Source organism: Marmota marmota, unplaced genomic scaffold (genome assembly GCF_001458135.2).
Source record: "Marmota marmota marmota unplaced genomic scaffold, marMar, whole genome shotgun sequence".
NCBI lineage: Eukaryota > Metazoa > Chordata > Mammalia > Rodentia > Sciuridae > Marmota > Marmota marmota.
Genome location: NW_026000142.1, coordinates 24,569,228 through 24,593,682, shown reverse-complemented (window position 1 = coordinate 24,593,682; position 24,455 = coordinate 24,569,228). Strand labels below are relative to the sequence as shown.

The 24,455-nt window shown below is 44.1% G+C and overlaps 1 long non-coding RNA gene across 1 annotated transcript in view; it reads left to right on the top strand.

Annotated features, from left to right (window-relative positions):
* LOC125611392 overlaps positions 1 to 24,135 on the top strand; it is a 30,129-nt gene extending 5,994 nt beyond the window's left edge. Inside the window, exons 2-3 of the long non-coding RNA XR_007341579.1 lie at positions 20,337 to 20,477; positions 23,181 to 24,135. This is a non-coding gene — a long non-coding RNA (uncharacterized LOC125611392). The remainder of the gene's footprint in view (positions 1 to 20,336; positions 20,478 to 23,180) is intronic.
* The last annotated feature ends 320 nt before the right edge of the window (positions 24,136 to 24,455 follow it).

Here is a 24,455-nt window from a genome sequence, read left to right as displayed (position 1 = left end):
ATTTTCTCTTTATGCTTTATAGGTTTTTGTTTTACATTTACCTTTCCAAGTTGTTTTAGCTGATGATATGATGCAAAAAGTTAATTTTTTAATTTTTTCCCCAATTTCCAGTTGCCTTCAGCACCACATATGAAATAATTTGTTCTTTCTGTAGAGATCTGCCTCATACTTGTCTTCAGAATACGTGAGTCTATCCCTCAATTCTCTTTTCTGTTCCATGGCTTAAACTATTTTTTCCTGTACCAATTCCACACTGTTTTAATTACTCTTGTTTTAAAATATGCTTTGCTTTCTATTAGGGGAAAAAAAAGTTTTCATTCCACTATGGATTTAAAAGATTTTCTAAAAAAGTGGTTGTGATTCCTGAGGAGTGCGTTACACGTGACATTTTCCACGGGACATGTCCTGATGGAGAGTGGACCTTGTCAGGAAGGCTGTAGGAAACCTAAGTTCGCTCCACGTGCACAGGATTCTGTGAACATGGGCTCAATGGCTGGAGCCAGCTTAGATCTTGGTGAAGCTTCCCCCAAAGTGATTTTCCAAACCAAATATCTCAGACTAAGGGAAACGCATTTCCAAGTATCTGGAAAGGCCACTGCCTGTACGTAGTAGTTGGGAATTTTCCTGAATGATGTGGACACTCCCATCTGTCAGTCAAAGGAGCCTTGGAAATGAAGGCTGGGGAAAAGGGAAGAAGCAGGCCCGAGATGAGATCAGGGCCCTTGAGCAGGTGGACTCTGGCTGAGGGCTGGACCTGGCAGCGTCCCGTAGGGGGACTTGTCTGGGATGACCTCAGTGCGAGTGTCCAGTTGTAAGGTTTCTGGTTGTCGTTTCTTTGGTTTCACCCAGGTCTTTAATGTAATGACCTAGCCTTAGATAGCTGGCTAGGGAAAGCCAAGGACTCATCCATACAGGGGAGCCCCCATAGAAGGCCCAAGTGATGCAGCTTTACTTCAGGCCAGCCCTGTGTGGTAGCAGCATCATTATTCAGGGAAAGGTGACAGTGCTGGGACCTCAGAAGGTGGCCCTGCCCCAGAGAGCTCAGGAGGATGCCTGGGCTGCAATGCCCGGGTACCTTTCCCTCCTCCCTAGCTCCAGCTCCTTCTCAAAGAGGAGGTCCTGGAAAGGAGGGGCCAGCATTTGAATTTCAGTTATAGGACAGGAAAGAGAAGCCTAGTATCCTTAAGGTCACAGAAGAGTCATAGCAGAACTTAAAGGCCAGGTCTCCTTTGGTTGGAGGTCAGCTTGCTAATTCACAAGAACCACGCGAGGACTTAAGTTCCCATGTAGACTAGGGTTTCTCAACCCAGGACGATTTCATCACCCCCTCTTCCCAGAGGGTATTTAGCTATGTCTGGAGACATTTTTGGTTGTCATGGGGCGGGGGTGAGACATCTATGGGTGGAAGCCAGGGTACTGCTGAATGCGCTACAGCGTGACACACAGCACTGCGTCCCCCAAGTTCATCTGGTCCAACGTGATGGGGCTGAGATTGAGAAACCCTGATGTAGGCTAGTTAACTTCAGGTTTTCTTTTTCTCTTTTTATTTTTCGGATGACCAATGCCTAGCCTTCATTAACAACTTTGCCACAGTGGGCCTCTCTGATCACAGAGAAATCTAATAAGAATGTGTGGTGGGGGCCGTGAGACCCATCATGGCTACTAGAAAAGCTTCCAAGGTCTTTTCACGTTCAGTATTTCAAAACCCAAATTTGATGATAGGGTGAATTATACTTGTAAAAAGCGGAGACTGTAAGCCGTCCGTCTTACGGCTCTAGTTACGTGGTAATCAAGTAATGTCTCCTTCTTATTGTCGGAATCATTTACAGACCATGGCTTTACTATTCCAATGGGAAGGCTGATCAGTGCTAAGATACCCATGCCAGATAGCTCTTATTACACCCAATTTACAGATGATGAAATCGAGGCTCAAGGGGGAAGTAAAATACAGAATGGCTCCCTCCCACTGGTTTCTTATATTCTCAAGTTATAGACACCTGGCCCGCATTGACGCGTAGGTTGTACACTGCACATTCCTGCTGCTTCTAAAGGATCGCTATTCACGTTACAGATGTCATAGATTTATTATGATGGCTTACTTAGCAGATGGCTATGAAGTGGTTTATTCTAAGAAAATAGGGAACATTAAGACTGTTTTCTATCAGATGGAAGCAAAGCTTCTTGAAGAAGGTGTGTCTTTCCCTAATCCTCAGTACGATGCTACCCGAAGTAGCAGAAGGAATGGTGGCTGTTGACTCTTCAGTTCAACTGCGAGTCTTACTTTTTGCTTGACTAGGAGTCCCCCTCCCCTGCAGGATGCTGTGTTGGTGTTGTGGAGTGATGCAGGTTACAAGAAATGCACTTGAGTTGACAGATTTCCCAAGGAATCTTTCGTGCATGAGAAATACACTACCTTGGGTTCTGGATGAGTTAAATGGCTTGGGAATCTAATTTTGATTGTTCACACTGTAGTTGGGGCTTAAGTCACCCTTAAGTCTCCGTCTGAGCTTGGCTTAGAGAAAGAGACATTGACGTGTGTACCAGTTTAATAAATTTGGCAGTGGGGAGGTGCAAAGAGTATCGTTTCAATTATAGATTGACCCACAATTGATGATGGAGCAATGTGTGTTGCTTAGGTTATGATCAATACCAAGTAACGGCAGGTGCTCGAGTCTTAGGAGGGTGGGGGCAAACGTTGGAGAATCGACGGACTGATAAATTCACATTGGTCTTTTGATACAGGGAGGATAAAAAAAAACAGTAAAACATTGTAAGATGGGAGTGATAGTCTAGTGAGTGTTAAAATAGCCTGCCCAAGCTTTTATCCTATGTACCTATGCCCACACTACCCCTCCAATGGGATTGTCCTGTTCTAAGTTTGTTCTGAGTCTCAAGTGTGAGTCATCTCATAGTGTTTTAGAGGAGAAAGGCCTCAGCAGTTGCTTCTCTTGGGAAAGTCTTTATTTTTCTATTTATGCAAATATCCCGGCATTCAGGGAGTTGGACTAATAAAATTGTCTCATATAAAGCCTAGTCACTATCCTGGTTGGGTTGAGATGGAGTATATTAAGGAATTACAACCCCCACTTTATAATTGGAAGAGGAGAGGTTGACAGATTTACCTGAACTGGTGGTGTACCAAGTGCCACGTAGGACAGCCTGAGAGCCGTTTCTCACCAGGAGCTTACTGCTTGGTGTGAGGGAGACGGATATGCAATCAAAAATTAGAGAACAGGATGGGCCTATGAGCTGGCGCTGATCTGACTGCAGATAATGAATGCCACAAGAGCTGAGCAGGACAGGTTGCCGTGGTGGACAGCAAAGCCCTGGGAGAGGAGAGAAACCTGAGCTGGACTTCGATAGGCTGGGAGGATATAAATAGCCGGTGGGCAGAGTGACCCAGTGGTGACTGATGGGGGCACAGCCATCTTCAGGAGGAGCCCAGGTCACAGAGATGACACTTCCCTAAAACAAAGCCCTCGCCACAGGTAAGTCTCAGGGGGTCTGGAATGGAGAGGCATTTAAGAGAGTCACACAGTGTTTCCAAGATTAAATCTACAGTGTCACATAACATGGGTAAAACGACAGCGTGTTCTCAGCCAAGTGGTATTATTTCTCAGAGAAATAATTTTTATCAAGAACAAATCTCTAAAATTAGACCTCCGTTGATATGAATGAGCTAATTAGGTGAGAAAAATGAACTTTTAAAGATTCTTTAACCATCGTGTTGGCATGTTTAGAAACTGCACCCCATTCTACTGATAAAAGGGTAGTTAGTCTCTATGTTTGGGGTTTACCCTCTAACACTCCAATGCTGGGTCATTTTCAGAGACAGGGTTAAAAACAACTTTTAATTAGGCTGCTCAAGTGGCTGAGTTTGTCTGGGGATTCCCGGATTATGCTGGTCACACCAGCAAAACTATTGATAGCTTCCCCTTTGGACCCTAAAGTGTCCAGGTTTGGATGATAAATTATAATGGTTACCCTAATTCTAAGTGATGTACTTTGGACTTCTTGATTATTCTGTGAATTCTCAGTGGCCAATAGGGATACTCCCAGCTTATGGGTATTTATTTGCCTACATATGCATTCTGTCTTTTTGAAATGGTTATATTTTTTTTCCTTACAGATAAAATAGTCATTGTAAAAAATTAGCAATGGAGAAAGGCATAAGTAAGATATTATAACCCAGAAATTATTTATATGCAATTTAGATTGATTGATAAATAGATAAATAATGTGTGGATAGTATATATAGATATGTATGCATATAAATAAACAAAATAAAGGTATTGTGTCCATCTACAACTAAAAATATATATATATGTATATATTTTTAGTTGTAGATGGACACAATACCTTTATTTATATATTTTTAGTTGTAGATGGACACACAATACCTTCATTTTGTTTATTTATTTTTATGTGGTGCTGAGGATCATACCCAGTGCCTCACATGAGCAAGCACTCTGCCACTGAGCTACAGCCCCAGTCCTCCATGTTATGTTTTAAAGATGCTTTTCTGTAAGTGAAATTGCCAAGTCAAAGGGGATAGGATATGCATGTAAAATTTTGGAATTGCCAAACTTTGCTGGAGAGTGTGAGAATCCCACTCCCTCACAGCCTCGTCTGTGCTGAGCCTGTCACTCTTTTTCATCTTTCAATCTGAGAGAATTTTATCTCCTGGTTATTTTAAGTTGTATCTTTGATTATTAATGATTTGTATATTTTTATTTTTAAATTGCCCACTTTTCCATTAGAATGTTCATCTTTCCCCTACCTAATAATAAAATAACCCTCTTTGTTATGTTGAAATTTTTTTTTCTAATTTTCTATTTGTCTTTTAACTTTTTATATAGACTTTTGTGTGTGCATGTGTATGTGTAGACTCAGAAGTCCTTATTTTGTATGTAATTATATCTATCAGTCTTCTCCGTTATAGAGTTTCGTACTTTTTTTATATGACCAAATTTTCAATGAAGTCCTGTGAAATTTTCAGTCTCATCTGATGCTCTCAAACCCCTTAAGCTCCTTGTTTCAAATTTGCCGTCTGAGCTCACAGATGAGGTATAATTTTTGTTTCTATTTCTATAGTTCAGTAAACCTCTCGAGGGGTTTTAGTCACTTTACAAATTCACAGATAAGTCACTGCAAGTAAGAGCTGGTGATGTGCATTCTTTCCCTCAACCACAAAATGTGTGCCTCCATTCATGGAAGGCTATAATGGGACTTGGAAGGGACTAGTTTGTTTAGATTTTTTGCAGGGTGAATCATGTTGTCCCATTGATGTGCTTTATAATTATACTGATGTGTTCTCAAAAAAATTTTTCTGGCACCAACCCAAGAATCTAATACATAGTCAAAAACCACCAGTTTTGTTGTAGCTCCCCCAAAGCAACAGCTTTCATGGAATGGAATCTCCAGGCTTCATGGCAGATTCCCTAGACCATGGAGGAGGGCCTGCCAGGCATCCAGTTCTGGCTAGGACCAGGTGGGTGAGCTTGTAACTGGGCTCTGACACTGGTTATGTTGGCTTGAACCACATGGGAGCCTCAAAGACTCCCCTCTTGTCTTTAAAGTTAGACCTGAGCCCCCCGCTTCTCTTTGGTCCTCTGCTGTGCCTGCCTGGCTCTGCCAGTGTTTACACTGTGGGGTGAGGGAGAGAAGAGAATCTTCCCCCCCACTTTCAGACCTCATGACAGTCCACTTGGTTGTCACTATAACCCCACCTCCACCCGCACATCATGCCTTTCTCTCTTCTTGCAGGGTGAGCACTGAGCCCCAGGCAGAGCTGAGCGTAGTAGGACTGGTGAACACCACCATGACGCAGAGGCAGGTTGCTCTCAGCTTCTGGAGCTTCTGCCCAGCCCCAGGGACTCCAGGATTCAGCCCAGGTACAATGGAAGCCAAATCCTGCTGCTGATGCCTTCTCAAGAGGATTCATGGGTGGGGATCTGGGGATGGGGACCAAAGTCCCACATCAGTGTTGTCTTGACGAGAAATTAGGAAAGGGCAGGGGCTGTGGCTCAGCAGTAGAGCGCTCACCTAGCATGTGTGAGGCCCTGGGTTCAATCCTCAGCACCACATAAAAATAAGTAAATAAATAAAGATATTGTGCCCAACTACAACTAATAAATAAATAAATAAGAAATTAGGAAAGATGAGTAAATGTAAGAACTATGGGGCCGGCATTGTGGCTCAGTGGTAGAGCAGTTGCCTAGCATGCATGAGGCACTAGGTTTGATTCCCGGCACCACATAAAAATAAAATAAAGGTCTTGTGTCCGTTTACAACTAAAAAAAAAAAGAAAAAATTTTTAAATGTAAGAACTATAAAATAGCCTGCTCTTCTCAGCAAGAAACCAGGTTTATGGTGCAACTCTGTGGTCAAGACCAGGGGTTTGAAAATAGTTATTATGAAATGACCCTATTAGGGTTTTAGTGGCCCTCTCCAGAGGCTATGCCTTTAAATGGATTGCATCAGGGTCCCCTCAATTGGGGGAAGATAAACTAATTTTTCTCCTGCCTATTCAGTGCCATTTGCTCTCCCTCTCCCCGTCTTCCTACACCATGTATACTGGCAAAAAGTCAAAGAATGAATTTAGTCAAAATACAGTCCCTCCTCAGACTGCTGGGAGGGAGAAACCACATATATTCAAAGCCCAAACCTTTCCATAGGCAAAGCTCGATGGTAAGTAATCGTTGTCTTGTCCCCCATTCAGGAATTGTCCATTCCTCCCAGTGGGTGTTGGCAGCATGTTCGATGGAGACCACTAATGAGGATCTTCCCCTTCCCTAAGCTCCTCTGGATTCTCAAGGATGTGTGAACCAGGGAAGCGAGTGGTGGTAATGGATTTCTAGGCCCGTCATTTTCTTTTTCTGAGGTCTGGGTTTGAAAGTGGTAGAGCATTTACCAATTCTTCTCCATGGCAGGTCCTACAAGAGGGATGGAGAAGAGAAATTCTGAATATATGACATGTCTGGATTTTACAAAGGTGTTTCACTAATGATATCTGTAGGAGACTGGGGCCCCCTAAAGATCCTGGGTCCTGATCCCTGAATCCTATGAGTGTTACATTATACAGTTAAGTCTTTGCAGAGGTGATTAAGTTAAAGATCTTGAGCTGGAGATATTATCCTGGATTATCCAGCTGGGCCCTAAATGCCATCACTTGTATCCTTACTTAAGAAAGAGGCCAAGGGAGGTTTTATAATGACACTCACAGGAGGGAAGTGCTTTAGTTAGTTTTTTCATTTCTGTTACTAAAAGACCAGAACAATTGTGGAGGAGAAAAAGTTTATTTGGGGGCTCATAGTTTCAGAGGTCTCAATCCATAGAGAGCAAGTTCCATTCCTCAGGGCTCAAGGTGAGGCAGAACACCATGGTGGAAGAGTGTGGCAGAGAGAAGCAGCTCACAGGATGATTAGGCAGCAGAGAGAGAGAGAGAGATCTCCACTTGCCAGATACAAATATATACCCAAAGCCACGCCCCCAATGCCCCACCTCCTCTGGACATGCCCCACCTGCCTCCAGTTACCTCCCTTTATTCCTATCCCGTGATTCATTCACTGATTGGGTTAAGGCTCTTGTAACCCAATCATTTCTCCTCTGAACTTTCTTGCACTGTCTCACACTGGAGCTCTGGGGGACACCTCAGATCCAAGCCATAATAGCAGGCAATGTAAAGATGGAGCACGGGAGGCTTTGAAGATGCTGGCCCTGAAGACGAGAGTGATGCAGCCCGCCCAAGCCAAGAAACTCAAGAGGCAAGAAGCAATTTCTCCCCTAGAGTCTCTGGAGGGAGTGTGGCCTTGATTGTGGCACAGTGAAACCAATGTTTGATTTCTGATCTCTAGAACCGTCAAAGAATAAATCTGTGTCACTTAAGGTCTCTAAATCTGTGGTGATTTGTTATGGTAGCCCCGGGGCCTTGCAGATAAAATGGAGAATCCTGAACCTAGAAGCCTGGGTCAGTAGAGTCATAGGTTTCTGACCAACTCTAACTACTTATTCATTTACTCAGGAGATGTTTATTGAGTGACTATTCCAGACAAGGAACTGTGAGTAAAGCAAACTCACTATTTGCACAAATGTCCCTATTTGTGCAAAACTCTGGAAGCTCAACATTAGCAGTAAAGTCCATGAGACTGGGGTGGGGGGGAGGCACTTCTATACCTGTTTTAGAGAATGAGGTTTAATTCAAGATGGGGAGGAAGTGGCCAGGGGTCCACTTCTGGAGTACTGATGGGTCCACATTCTGCGGGTCGAACAGTTCATCTGTTTATTCACCCAGTTAATAAATGTTTAGTGAGCACCTATTATGTGTCTGGCACTGACAAGGCTTTGGGAAAACAGCAGCAATTAGGACAGAAACATTTGCTGACCTCTTAGAGCTTCCTCTAGATAGACATGAGAGGCTTAATTGTGCAATTATCACCTCTTCTCACTATATTAGATTTTTTCAGATTACACAATTGTTCTATAGTATTAAAATAGCAAAATCAAATATTACAGAAATACATAACAGAAAAGAAAAATGCCCCATCAACTTGTACTCCCCCCCAGAGACAGTCACTGCCAACAAACAGGTTTTCCGCTTGTTTCTCCAACTTTTAAAGTTTACATATAATTTACTTTAAAAGCATAAAAATAGAGGAATAATAAATACTCTTATGGTTTTTTTTAGCTTGATATAGCTTGAATATCCTCCTACATGAATATGAAGAAAGAAGTTTATAGAGGTGGAAATGCAGCGTCAGAGGGTATGAATAATTTCAATAATAATACTCTCAGATTTCTGACCGTTGGGGGTGTACTTGGACGGGAGTGCCAAGGAGATGGCGTGTTTTCTCGAAGCCCCAATGACGCTGGATGTCATCAGTGATTTTAATCTTCACCTGTCCGATAGGCGAGAGGGGATCTCTTGTTTGGATGAACCGTTTTTGACCTACAACTGAGATAACAGCGAAGTGGGAATGTGCCAGGGGTTGAACGGGTGACCTAGTCAAAGAGGCCCAAGCCGCTGAGCTCTGGAGGGTGCAGGAGGTGGGATGAGAGAGGGTGAGGAGGGAGGCAGGGCCCAACTCCAGGGCTTTGTGGTTCATCTTAAGGGTTTTGGTTTTTATTCCAAGAGAGAAGAGGAGCCAGGGGGAGATCTCGTACAATCTGGCACCATCAGGTGGGCCTTTCCAACAGCCCCCTCTGGCCTGTGCAGAAAGTGGGCTGAGGAAGTGGGGGGAGCAGATACAGAGAGCAAGAGGTAGCTGGGGTGGGTCCCGGTGAGAGGCAGTGTTAGCCCCTGGGCGAGGGTGGAGGCCAGTCCTGGAGAGAAGTGACTGCATTTGAGTTATTTAGGCCACAGAATTGACAGGAGGAAGCTTGAGGGGGAGAGGAAGAGGGTGGTGAGTTGGAAGACAGGTGGAATAGGAGTCATCGCGGGGATGAGGAGATGTCCCAGGAGCAGGCGAGGGTTTGCCTGGAAGGGGAAGCTCCAGAGGAGAGGCGGGCACGGGAGTCCTGGGCTCTCCAGACCTGAATCCACAGCCCTGTCTACGGCAAGCTGCCAACTGGGCTGGGAGAGTATTTTAGACCACGGCCCTGTGGTCTGGAACAGAAGCCTGCCTGCGGAGGGGACAGGGCCAAGTGGAGATGAGCCCTCCCTCGTGGAGTTTGAAGGAGAACCAGGTGAGTGATGATGGCATTTTGAACTTGGAGTCATAAGAAAGGCTGCATCAGGGGAAAGCAGGAAAGGGAAGTCGTGGGTCAGCCCAAGTCGTGAGGAAGAAGGGCCGGGAAGAGAGAGCTAGGGCAGAGCTAGGTGGGGGGCTGAAGGGTCACAGAGCACTAGAAAGGGGTGGATGGACCTCGGTCCCTGAGGATGGCTGAGTGGTCAAGAGCCAGGCTTTCAAGCTGAGCAGATCTGAGTTTGAATCCCCAGCTCTAGTTGGGTGACTTCGAACAAGTCACTGAACTTCTGTTCTTTTCGTAGACACCAGAATAGAGAAGAAAAATAAAGATCAATGTATGAAATATAATTCAATGTTCTTCGAGTTCAAAAACCAAGCATTAAAATTGCAATTAAATGCCACACACACTCATTAGACTTGCAAAATTTGAAAAATCTGATAAAACCAATTGATCGTAAGGATGCGAAGCAACAGGAAATCTATATGCTCCTGGTGGGAATGTAGATTATTATAACCATCTGGGGAAACACTTTGGCATTATCTATTAAAACTGAAAATGTACACATTCTACAACTCAACAATTTTGTCTTGGGGTATGCAAATCTAAGAGGAACTTCTCATGTGTACTGGGGTATATACACAAGTTTATCCATAACTTTGTTGTTCATTATTGCCTCAGGCTAGAAACAATGCAACTATCCACCAAATATGAAATATAGATTGTGATGTGTTCACACAGTGGAGTACTATACAGCACTGAGAAGGAAGGAACAAACCATGCTATAGGGAAATGACATGAATAAATTATATAAATACAATGTTGAACACAAGAAATGGTTCGTAAGAATTAAAAAATAAGCAAACTAAATTGTAACATAGTTTATTTTTTTTTTATAGTCTTTTTCTTTTTTAATATTGGGGACTGAACTCAGAGGTACTTTACCACTGAGCTACATCCCCAGCTCTTTTTATTTTATTTTTTTAATTTTGAGACAGGGTCTTGCTAAATTGCTGAGACTGGCCTCAAACTTGCAGTCCTCCTACCTCAGCCTCATAAGTCACTGGAATTACAGGCATGAACCCCTGAGCCCAGTTTATAATACATGTTTTTTTGAGAAAACCGTAAAGAAAGGAAAGAAAGCAATTATTATGCAAGCCAGGGTGGCAATCCTTGTAGAGGAGAAGAGTGCCAGGCCTGCAGGGAGTCCTCAGAGCAGGGGGACTCCACGGTGCTTGGGGGTATTCTATTTCTTGACCCAGGAGGTAGTTACACAAGTGTTTGCTTTGTGATTGTTCATTATACTGTACATTTGTTTTGAACACTTTAATCCAAGAGTATTTTATTCCACAATTTAAACAGGTTTAAAAAGAAGATAGCTAACACTTGTAAAATGCTTGGCGTAGTGCCTGGCCCATATTAAGAGCTCAACAGATGGCAATTTTATTTACTGTTATAACCCAGTTGTTAGAGCTGCCTTGTCTCCTAAGCAACCTTCCAGCTCCTGGACTGAGCTCTCGTTTCCATGTGGCCCGGCTTTGAGGTTCAGATTCTGGGCTGCTCTGTTTCCCAGGGCAGCCCCCCAAACCCTGCTCCTCCACGGCACTTCTCAGTCGACAGGTGGCCGTTTACTCTGATGCCTCCAACCCTCCCCAAGTGGGCCACCAAAGTTTGGCAATAGTGTGGAAAACTTTCTCCTTCCTTCCTGCCTTCCTTTTTCTTTTTCTTTTTTCTCTCCCCGCATCTCTTCCTTCCTTCCTTTTTTTTTGGGGGGGGGGTGAGGTGGGGAGTATCTTTGTAATGCGGTTCTAGAAAGCTAGATGCTAAACTGAGCATTGTATCATCTGGGACAGAGCCAGAGTCCAGCCTGCTGCAGGTCGGGGTTCAGGGGTGAAGCCCTATGACAAGCTGGTGCCAAAGAAAAGGGACCTTTTTTTTTTTTAACAGACTTTAGTTTTCAGGGCAATTCTAGATTCACAGGGTCTATTGTGAAAGACACACCCAAATAGCGGTGATGCAGGAGGGACCGGATGCATCCCGGGATATCTGCGATTGCCAATTTAAACCCTTCCAGAGTGTGATCCATATTCTGAAATTCCACAGAAAGGTGGATGGTCACTGGCTGAAGGTAGTCTGAGAATGTCTCTGGTCCTTGCAGGTCTAGAGGAGTAAAGGATGAGGAAGCACCTTCCACAGGTACCAGAAGGGGTGCTGTGTACAAGGGCTGATTGTGAGGCTAGCCGATCACTGGGGGTGCTCATCATGAGCCAGCACAGTGCTATTGCTTCATTCTTACCTCCACCCCAGGAGGCAGATGCCTTTATCTTTTCAGCCGATACAGCGATACAGCTGAAGCACAGAGGAGTGCAGTAACTTGCTGAAGATCACACAGCTGGTTCAGTGATAGAGCCCAGAAGAGGGATCCTTCATAGGGAGGGCCCAGGGTTTGGGAATTAGACGAAGGCAGATTTTTGCTAACAATAAGCAAAATGATCCCCAAAGGCCAATCCAACAGGGAATGTGGAGTTTTGGAAGCTGCTGTAAACAGCTTGACTATCAAGTATGTTTTAGAAAAGATTCCTGCAACGGAGCAGCAGGTGAGACTACATACGTTTCAAGGTCTTCCAAAGAAGCCAAGATTGAAAATTTGAGTCTTAGTAGAGCTTCAGACAGAGGAATGGACTATATAGTAAAAAAAAAAAAAAAAAAAAAAAAAAAAGAAAGAAAAGAAAAGAAAAAAAGTAGATAAAAAATAAAACAAAACAAAAAACTCCCCAAACTGCACAGCACGCCCCATGCGTATGCCATTCGGGTACCCTTTCATGCTGATGTTCAGGAACATCCTCAGAACTCTGGAGACAAGTAAAATCATTTTCCTTAGGGGGCTGTTTCTCTTTAGTCTTTTAGCTGACAGTAGTTGCACAGCGCCTTTCTAACTGCCGATGAAATACCTTCCTAAGCTCCAGAAGAGAAACGATTTGCATAAGGCATTCTCCCACACTTATTTCTTTAATTCCAGACCAGAAGCACTGATCTTGCCGTAGGTACCCTCCCGCCACATCTCCCACAATTGGCCTGTGAACTGTGAGTGCCCCGTGTTGCCAACGGAGTGTTGGGGGTTGTTTAGAATCTGCCCTTTGTGCTGAAATGGCTTTGTTTCCAGGGTTACAGCAAAGTCTCTGGTCTATCTCCATGACCATGTCACTACTTTCTGGTTTTCAGAGCGTCTGTGACCACCCTCCAGGATAAGGAGGCATGTGACGGTGTCTCTGGTTGAAGCCTTTCCTGTTACCTGGAAAACCAGATTTGATTGTGGTTATGTGACCTATTGGAAAATTGACCTGGCATTTTACTTGGGCAGAATATTAAGCTGGGTTGCATATCATGGCTTTTAAAGTCTTTGAATAATAACTATTTAAATTAACTGTGTGGAAACTTAGGAATTGCCTGTGTTCAATATAATTTCTCCTTGTACATACAGTTAAGTAGTTCATGATACATGTAATTAAATTGAGTTTATTGAACATATAGTATTTTTAACAGGCTTTAGTTTTCAGGGCAATTTTAGGTCCACTGCAAAATTGAGCACAAAGTAGCGCATTTCCATATATCACACCTGTCCCCCGATATGCATAGCCTCCCCCATTCACATCCCCCACCAAAGTGGCAATGGCACCCCATTACTGCTCAACATCCATCGTTTTACATCAGGGTCCACTTTTGACGTTTTACATCCTCTGGCTTCTTCATGGTTTCACCTTTTCCAGAAAGTTATAGAGCTGAAATTACACAGCATGTAGCCTTTTCAGATTTTCTCTTTCACTTAGTGATATCAATTTAAGATTCTTCCTTGTCTTTCCAAGACTTAACAGTTCATTTCTTTTCAGTGTCAAATAATACTCCACTTTCCGGATATACCACGATTTTTTTTAATCTGTTCTCCCACTGAAGGACATGGTTGCTTCTAAGCTTTGGCCATTGTAAACAAAACTGCTATAAACATCCACGTGCAGGTTCTTCTGTGGACGTGTTTTCAATTCTTCTGGGTAAATACCAAGGAGCATCCTTACTGGATCATATGAGAAAAGTATACTGAGTTTTGTAAGAAATTTCCGACTGCCTTCCAAAGTGGCTGAACCATTTTGCATTTCTACCAGAAGTGAACGAGAGCTCCTGTTTCCAGACACACCTCACCAGAATTCGTTGCTGTCATATTTTTTTTAAACTTTTATCATGCTAGTAAGTATATGGTGGTATCTCACTGTTATTTTAATTTGCATTCCCTAATGACATATAAGGTTGAGCATCTTCTCATGTGCTTTTTTTTTTTTTTTTCCATCTATAGCTCTTCTTTGTTGAGGCCTCTGTTTGGATCTGTTCAGATTTTTTGCCCATTTTTAACTTAGGTTGTTCGTATTTTTGTGGTTGAGTTTTAAGAGTTCTTTGTATATTTTTCGTAACAGTCCTTCATCAGGCATGTCTGTTGCCAGTATTTTCTCCCAGTCTGCGGCTTGTCCTGTTCACTTGAACATACGACAGTGTCTGTTCCAGGTCACAGGGACATAGAAAGTATATTTGAGACCGTTACTCCCTTTGAAGTTGCTTTCATTCTTATTTGGGGAAAAAAAAAATCTATTTCCTGGATGCAGAAAGAATGCCAGTGTTCTTTTTATTGGCTGCTATTGAAGCTCCTAAATGGATCCTGGAGTAATAAACACTCCAGAGAACTGGGACACTTGGGACACTTGCTTGGACGTTGTTTTATGTGGGGAGAGTCTCCCAATAAACCAGAGACTAGTGGCCTAGGTATTGAAACCCTGACTTATTGGGGAAGACAAAGCATGGCCAGTATCCTGAGAAATATCAGTGACTGATGTTTCTGTGCTCCCTCACGTTCCACGGTCACCGGCCTCACCTCAAGTGACGGTTGTGAGGTGGTGACAATTTACCCAAATAGAAGGGAATATGGCAATGGGGCCAAGAGAAAAGAAGTTTTTATTATATGTTTTAGGCATATACAGAAGAACCTGCACATAAATGTTTAGACAGCTTTTTCGTCACTGTGACCAACAGAGCTGACAAGAAAAATTTTTAGAGGAGGAAAAGTTGGTCGTTCCTGGTTTCAGAGGTCTCAGTCCTTAGATAGTTGACTCCATTGCTCGGCACCCGGGGGGCAGGCAGAACATCATGGCAGAAGGGTGTGCAGGAACATGGCACCAGGAAGCAGAGAGAGACAGCTCCACTCTCCAGGGGTCAAATACATACCCGAAAGGCACACCTCCACGGACTCACCTCCTCCAGCCACACCCCACCTGCCTTCAGTTGCTACCCAGTCAATCCTCATTAGGGAGGACAATGCACTGATTAGATTAAGACTCTCATAACCCAATCATTCCACCTCTAAACTTTCTTCATTTTCTTGCACATGAACTTTTGGGGAACACCTACTATCTATACCATAACATTATATTTATCTGGATTTTTATATTTTAAAATATTTAAAAACATGTAACAGAAGGGGCTCACTTCTAAACAGCATAGAGTCACAGGGAGTAAAACTCACGTGACTTCACATTTTGGAGTCTGCGGCATTCGCTGGTATGGAAGTACATATCAGCATATTATTAAGGTGACATCTTAAACTTCAATAATATTAAACAGAACTCTTTCAGCATGTGTACTTATAGATTAAAAAACAGGGCCTTAGCCAGGTGCAGTGGTGCACGCCTGTAATCCCAGCAGCTCGGGAGGCTGAGACAGGAGAATTGCAAGTTCAAAGCCAGCCTCAGCAATGGCAAGGCATTAAGTAACTCAGTGAGACCCTGTGCCTGAATAAGATACAAAATAGGGCTGGGGACGTGGCTCAGTGGTTGAGTGCCCCTGAGTTCAATACCTGGTACCACCTCCTCCCAAAAAAAAAAAAAAAAAAAAAAAAAAAAACAAGATCTTAAACCCAGTGTGAATTGGATGCCAGCTCTCTCCAGTTGCATGAGCCATGTCAACACTCATCAGCAAGTGCTAGGAGTCATGTTGGAGTGTAAGGTTTGACCTTGAATCTGAAATGAAAGGGAAGCTCAAACACTTAGCTGCGCAGAAGAACAAACACTAGCGAGACAGGATTGTTAGGACTGACAGTGAGCTAGATCCAGTATCAAGGCCATTCACTCCCAATGCTGTGTCCAAAGAGGAGGAAACAGTCCAGGCACCCAAACGTCCCATTCCTCAGAGAGGGCCAGAGAACCCTGAGAGACAGCAAGCAGTGGTCAGAAAAAGGGCACAATTTTGTCTCCATCCAGGAAGATCTACTTATTCAGTGGACCAACAGCAAGTCCCTTTCCTTGGTGAGACTGATATAAATGTTCTCCAGAATTGCCCAAGCTGCCAAGTTTCCAACCAAGTTGGAGAAAGCAGGAGTTGCCCAGTGCTGAGTCTTGGAGGGCTCTACACTGCGTGAAGACCCCTGTTGCAGGACCTCCGCAAGTCTGGGGTCCATCCAGGCTGTGTGGTTAGTTATATGACCTTGGGCCACTTATTTAAACATTGTGAAACATTAAACATTGGTTTCTTCATTTATAAAACTGGAATAATAATTGCTGTGACTCGGTTCTGTTGCAAAGATGAGTGAACATTTTACATCAAATACTTGGCCTGTAGTAGGAACTCAATAAATGTTAAGTAATTAAAAAAATCATTCAGACTTTATTTATGCCTTTAATGACTCCACTGTAAGAAAGGCCCAGGTGCACTCTACATATATACTTCTGCTTATGCTGCTTTTGTTGAAAATAAAATATGGTGTCAACTATGATGCTTTCAGTTGCAAGTATCAAAACTGCCAACTCAAATTAGCTTAAAAAAATAAAGTGAACTTATTGGTTCACATAACTGGAAAATCCCATGAAAAAGTCAGCTTCAGGAGAAGCTTGACCCAGCAGGTCCATGATGTGCTATTGGTTGACCTGGTTTCTTTTCTCTTTTCTTTTAAGGGATGGGGTCTTACTATATTACCCTGATTAGCCTCAAACTTCTGGGCTCAAGTGATCCTCCTGCCTCAGCCTCCCAAGTAGCTGGGACAATAGGTGCCGCCACACCTGGCTCAGACTTGGTTTCTGCTCTGTTACTGTGGTATCAGTTTTATTCCAAGTCTGGTTTCCTTTGTTGTTGCAAGATGGTTGTCAGCAGATGTCTGGGTCCATCTGTTAGGATTTAGTTTACTCTGTCTGACTGAAAACCCACTATGATAGTGATTATAACAAGACAAGTATTTTTCTCCTCATATAAAAGAAATCTGGAGATAGGTGGTCTAGGGCTAGTATAGTGCCTTCACCCTATTATGGACTCAGATGTCCATAACACAATGCTCCATATCTTAAGGCATTTCTCCCTTTCTCAAGGTCACCTCCAAGTCCAAATGACTGCTGGAGTTCCAGCCATTACATCTACATTCTGGTCAGGAGGAAGGGGCAGAAGAAAGGCTTGCTTCCTCTTTTTTTTTAAGAAGATTCATTGTATACCACACAATCTTGCATCTGACATCCCATTGGCTGGTACTTAGTCACACAGGAAGAGAGGCTGGGAGATAAACTCTTTTGCTGGGCTCAAATTTCCCAGTTAGAAATTGAATTATTCTTATGCCCCCCAAAGAGAGGACATTTGAAGGCAACCAGTTGTTGCCACTCAGTCATGTGTTTCCTTATTCAGGCTATATGGACAATAATAGTCTTTTTGGGGGGGCACCCATGGAAGGGAAGAGATGCTTTTCAAAACATACAAACAAACAAATAAAGCCAAAAAAAAAAAAATCATCTACATCTGATTGGCTCACGTGGCGTCTTGCAGAACCCATGGTCGCGGGGCGTGTGGGAGATGGTGGACGCTGATTGGTCTAGCACTTTAGCACCCTCTCCTGGATGGAGGGCGGGATTGGTTCCCCTGGGACATCCCTGGGACATTTGCGGATCTGGCAGGATGATAGAAGGAGTCAATGGTTGTCAATATGAAGTTCCCTTTCCCACCTCCAGACTTCTTTTCAACATGCTAAGCAATTCTAAGACTTAAAATTCTTTTTTTTTTTTTTTTTAAGGACGGCAAAATTTAAAAATCTTTCATGAAGTTCCCTGTAGAAAACTCAGGGCAAGTACTCATCTGTCTTTCCCATGGGAAGACTTAACATTCTTGATAAAAGTCTTGAATTTTAGATCCCTTCTGTATCTCTGTGGATGTTTTCTGAATATTTGATCTTTCCCGACTGGGTGCAATAGATCCCTAAATATGTCTAAACTTTATTTTCCCCATCTGTAATGGTCAGGGTCATAGTGGCTACCTTTTTCTTCTCCAAAGAGTAAATGGGACGACACATGTGTGCTTGGCACAGTATTAACAAAGCCGAAGTCACTGACGTGGCAGTATTTCCTGATTCGTGAATCCTAGTTCTGATTTTATTTTCCTGGGTGTCCTGCTTCTTTCTTTACCTGAAGCCCCTGAATCCTCTTCTTGCTCCCCTAGATTCCATTTCTGTGGGTCTTATTTTCTCCTTTTAGAAATTCCTCTTAATAAATGCCCCTGAATCCATTTCTGACCTCATCTCTGTTTTCCCAAGGTAGTTTTCAGTGCCCAAAGGTGTGACAATAATAGAAAATGACTTAGGAGGGCCAAGAGTGGACAACGAGCTGCAGGGAGCAGCAAAGTGGGGTCCCTCCCAGAGAACAGAGCCCCAGGCTCCCTGTGCACAAGGAAGAATGTTTTCTTGTGTGTGTGTGTGTGTGTGTGGTCTGTTTATTTATATCAGAGACTAATGTTTATACACAGTAGTTGTGTCCATCCCAACCAACTCATACGTGCATGGAAATCAATTTCAGTTCTTGATCCCCCTTTCCTTCTGTCTTGCCCCCTCCCTTCTCCTTCCTCTACTAGGCTTCCTTTCTCTCCTCTGTTAATTTATATTTGATTGGTTCTTCACGTAATCTCTTTTGTTGTTCTTTTAGATATACATGATAGTAGAGTGCATTTGACACATTATATATACTTGGAGTATTACTTATTCTAATTAGGATCCATTCTTGTGGTTGTGCATGATGTGGAGTTTCAATGGTTGTTTTCATATATGAACATAGGAAAGTTATGTCCTATTTATTTTATTGTCGTTCCTATTCCTATTCCCCTTGGAAGAATGTTTTCTGTTTGTTCATGTGAATCTTGTTTTTTTTTTTTTTTGTGTATGTGTGTGTGTGTGGTGCTGGGGATTGAACCCAGGGCCTTGTGCATGCTGTATCCCCAGCCCCTGTTCATGTGAATTTACATGAGAAACACACCCTCCGTCAGGAGGCTGAGGAGCTCCTTTGTCTACATGAAGCTTAGAATTGGGCAGGAGAGCGTATTCAGTTTGTTCTCAGTCTGGAGTTGCTGCAAAACCTGCCCAGCTGGTCTCAGGTGGTTTTCACTCACTGTCCTCCCCCTTCCTGCCTTTCCTTCTTGCTTCCATAAGGATGGAGGGGCTGGGAGGATTTGTACTCAGTTCCCTTGAAAAGAGCTACTCCTCTGCCCATCCCAGAGGAGACCAAAGTTCCTCAGGGTTGAGTTCTGTCTTGGTAACCAAGGAAGAAATAATAGCTTACATGTATTGCCCACCACTATAAGCACTTTGTATGTTTAATGATGATGATGATGATGATGATAATAATGATAATAATAATAATAATAATAATAATGGCAGCTAATGATTAATATGGTGCTTAGTTGGTACAGGGCATAGTATAAATTATTTTGTACCTATGAATTTGTTTTATTCCCTCATACTCATCTGAAATAGTAACTACCATTGCTCCCATCTTACAGATGAAGAACTGGGCTCAGAAAAGTTACGTAACTAGCTCAGGGTGGCCCCACCGGTATCAGAGTCTGAACTACACAGATTGCTTGGCACTGTGCTCCTCAGTAGTATACTAAGCCGTCTCTCTAGGAGAAGGTTTTACCCATTTTACAGATGAGACTGAGGCACACGGAGAGAAGGTAATCCTGGATTCACATGCAGGCAGGAGACTCCAGGGCCTGGATCTTATTTGTTATGTCACTCCTCCAGGTGCAGGTGGGGTCATTTCCCCATCTACACATCACATGGGGAGCATGCTGAGGGCCACAGAGAGTGACACAACTAACAGAGCTACCAGTGGTGTGGCACAGGGTGCAGAGCTGTGCTGGAGGTGCTCCCTGCCCTACCAAGGCTGCTGGTCTTGCTTCTGGGACCCAGCGGGGAGAGAGGGAGGCCGGTGTTTGGGGAAATGCAGGGAGGCAGCCAGTGATCACATTTTCTTTTTGCCTCAGGAGCAAAATTCACTTATGCCTTTTTTTTTTTTGGTTCCCTGATCTCTTCCTCACTCTATCTCGGGGTCATTGGTCAAGGCATCCTGGGACCCACTGGGGTTTGAAACATCAGACACCACAGTCTGTGCCACCAGCTAAATAAGGGAAGTATCCAGGAGAATTTCACTTATTTATCCTGTGTTTTGTTCCCCAAAGGATTTATGACAGTACACGGTATTGTCATATACGATTATGTGACAGTGTGGCTGCAATCCCAGCCCGCCTGTTCTCCTTCCCAGGGGCTGTCAACAAGTCCCGTCGTCTTCCTGCCACCAGGTTTCTTGGTTTCGCAGTTGGCGATGGCGCCTTCCTTGGAGAGTTGGAGTGATGGTTCCTAACAGTTCCTGTCAAGCTCCTGTCCCAAGCCTGTTGCAGAGAGGTACCTGGTGGACGAGGAGGAGGACCAGGAGGATGATGGCCATGACAGTGGCAAGGTGGGGACTGACTTCACAGAGCAAAACCAGGGGAAAGGTCATACAATGGAACCAAGAATGAGACCCGTGCAAAAATACCCACCAGGAAGCCACCCTCACATTCTCAGGGCTGGTGTGACAAGAGAGCCCTGATGGCTAAGTCCCTCTGGGCATTTGTAAGGGGAAAGCACTGGGCGCAGGCTCAGGAGGGAGGACAGGTCTCCCTGGATTCCTGAGGACGCTGTGCAGTGTGGTGGACAGTGTCCACATTGCTTCATTGTGTAAACACAATGACAAGTTCCACTGACCATCCCTTAATAGAGGCTAATGCAGTGAGCCACAGCTTAAGCCAGCTTGAGTCATCGCACTGCACCAACAGAGTACAGTCCAGGCACAGCTCTCAGTGGGCACGACTTGACCAGGGGCAACAGCAGGCAATGCTCACCGAGCATCATGAGTGAGAGTTCTGAGCACTCTGCATGCATCCCCTGGTTTAAAGCTTAAAACACTCTGGTGGGATTGGCAGTATCATTATCCCCATTTTATACATTAGTAAACTGAGGCCTGGAGAAGTTAAGAAAGCTGCCCAAAGTCACTGAGCTCATAATCCCTAGCCAGGCTTCAAACTCAGATAGGCAGGCAGGATCCTCAGCCTGTGCCCCTACCCCTTCCAGAAAACTGATGGGGCGAAAGAGCTTTGTGACAGTCCTTCATGAGGTTGTCTGGTCAGCAGAGCCTCTGAGAGAACTTGGGCAACACTGAGGTCAAGCTAATGTGTAAACCCTGACGAGTTCCTGAGGGGCCGTGTTCTGGGGGGTCCGTTAGTGGGGAGCTGTGTGCCTTACCCATCAGCTGAGATGGGGTAGGACCCACATACTAGTGTTCTGGGGCCTAACATAGGGCCCCCCTGGAACTGAAGCCAATCTATGGCCTCGGCCCAGGAAAGGAGGTGGCAATTAGGGGAGCAGGGCCAAGATCCAACTCAGAAAGCAAGTTTGAACCCACTCCAATGCCCCAAAGAATGAGTGAAGACCCAACACCCTCCACATATCATAGCTGCAATGATTTTAGTCCGAATCAGTGTCAAGGCAGCTAGTTTCTTGTTCTCACTATTTTTTTAAAAAAATGAATACATGGCATTTATAGGATATGCACATCCCTTTCATCGTGAGCTTTATGCCCAAATATATTGGGCCTCCTAAACTATCTGAGAAGAAACACCCCCAAGCCTCCTCTATCTTGTAACTGACCATTTCAGCAGAGTGCTCCCCAAAGGCTAAATATAGCCTTGTCTGGTTTCTGTGGGGTGGCTCCTGGACAGATGCACAGCCAGCCCACTGTATCTGTGGATTCAAACAACTGTGGAATGAAAATATTTTAGGAAAAAAAAATGTGTCCATACTGTACATGAATAGGCTTTTTTTCCTTATCAATTATCCCTTAAAGAATATAGTATAACAACTAATAATGTGGTATTTATATTGCATTTGGTATTAGAGTAATCTGGAGAAATATACGGTAGGGTGCACATAGGTTATATACAGATACTGTGTCATTTTATGTGAGGGACTTGAACATCCCGAGTTTGGCGTCCATGTGGGTCTTAGAACCAACCCCCTTTGGATGCCGAGGGACAGCTGCAAGAGAAACAGCAGGACCCATCACCTAGCCTTCTGGGCTCATCCTCTCTGCTATCCAGACGCATTGGCCAAGTCCCTTCTCCTCCTCTGTGGGAGTGGGGCCTCCTCAGGATTTCCTGAGAATATCCCTGGTTCAGGGTGGTCAGCATTCTGGCATTGACTGCCCTTTCCCTGCCCATGTCACCTTTACTTCCTTTATCCTTTCTGCCTGTGGCTGTGTGGGTGGCCCATTGTAACTCAGAGCTCGGTCGACTGCAGAGACCCCGACATAGCACAGGTGACAGCAGAAAGCCAAAATGCTCTGTCCCTTATCTAAATTGCTTGCCAGGTTCCCTTAAGTCCCTGGCTTCTCATTAACTTCTGGGACTTTGCTTGTCCCCAGGAGTCACTGTTTGCCCAACAAACTCATTCCGTGAGCCCCCGGCCTCCAGTTATTTTCCTAGAGAGCAGAATTTAGCTTATCCCTCATTTTCACCTTTGCTTCCAAGGCCTGGAACTTGCTTTTCTCACCCCTCAAACCTCACATGGTGTGTGTTTTTCCTATAACATACATCCTAACATGTGAAAGCCGTCACAGTCACTGTTTAAATAGCATTCCCTCCCCCCCATGACATCATAGGTATTGGGAATTATGGAATAGTGGGCAATTACATTTCCAAAAAGTAAGGATGAAATAATGAGGTAACAAAAAAGACCCCAAACAAGAGATGGCCAAACTGTGATTAAGCAAGGAATGCTGGGGCCGGAAAGAAGGGCAAGGAAGAGGAGCGGCTGCTCTGGGAGGCCCCGTGGGGCCCAGAGAGGTGAGACTGGATTGGGTGTGAGGGAAGGATGGGATGGGCGGGTGTGATGAGTGGGAGAGAGCAGAAGGCCATCTTCAGGAGGAGAACCAGCTTGAGCAAAGGCAGGAAGCTGGCCCGAAGGTGAGGCAGAGACCAGGATGGGGAACTCTGGCCTATTGCCTTCTGGGAGTGAACAGGTTGCCTGTGGTTCCCAGCACACGAGACAATCAACAATGTAAACTGCCAGGATGCAGTTCCCTAATGAAGTCTGTTTTCTTACAACATGTGTTTATTTATTACAGAGAGCTGTGAGAACTTGAGGGTGTTGTGTCAACCTCGTCTCATGCACCAGCTGAACTCAGTGTCACCAGCATCTTGGATCCTGACAGACGGCGGGGTTCTTACTGAATCACCAAGGAGGCTGCTCAGGCCTGGCGCGGCTCTGCTCCGGAGGTGCTTCATTTGCAGTGTGGGCAGACTTGACCCCAGTCAAGGCTGCAGATGTGCCCTGATTTGGAACCCTGTGCTGGTGTCAGTTACACCAGTGGTTTTCAAACTTGAGCTTGTGTCTGGGTCACCTGGAGGGCTTGTTAAAACACAGAGTGCTGGGCTCCCCCAGTTTCTGACTCAGCAGGTCTGGGATAGGGCCTGGGAATATGCATTTCTAATAAGTACCCAGTGGTGTGGCTGCTGCTGCTTGGGAGAATCATAGGTCTGCTCCAGGGTCCTACTGTCAACTTGTGAAACGTTCTCTCTTTAGTTCTTTTTGCAAAGAAACATCAGATTAGATGGAAGAATGAATGGAAGTAAAAAAAAATCAAAATGACCTACATGTCCATCAACTGATGAGTGGATAAATTATGGGATATCCATACAAGGAAATATTATTAAGCCATAAAAAGTAATGAAATATTAATATACCTTACAATATGTGAATGATCTTTGAAAACATGCTAAATGAAAAAAGCCAGTCACAAAAGGCCACCTATTATATGAATTAATTTAGATGATATATCCAGGCAAATTCATAGAGACAGAAAGCTGTTAATGGTTGCCAGGAGCTGGAAGCAGGGTTGGAACGAGGAGTGACTGCTTATTGTGCTTCCCAGTATGATGATAAAAACGTTGAACTACATAGTGGTGATGGCTACACCACACTGTGACTGTACCTTTTAGCCCCAAATTGCATATTTTAAAAATGACTAAAATGTTCACTTTTATGCTATATGTATTTTATCATAATAAAAAACAATTAAAAGAGTGAATGGAGTGTTGTTTTTATTCAAATTATTGGGCCATTAAAATGTTTACAGAATAATGGTTGGAAGTGCACAGGGCCTAAATTGGTGGTTCTCCGCCCTGGTTGCATAAAGAGTCACCTGGAGAAGTTTATACCACACTCTCCTCTTAGCTACTCCCCAAACCAGCTCAGTCTCTAGAGGTGAGGCCCAGGCATCCAAAAGTAAAGACCTACCTCTGGATAATTGCAATGTACAGCCAGGTTCGAGAATACTGGCCAGAGACCTCGAGGGCCAAATATACTGGTGACCTTCATCACACTGACTTGACCTTCATGG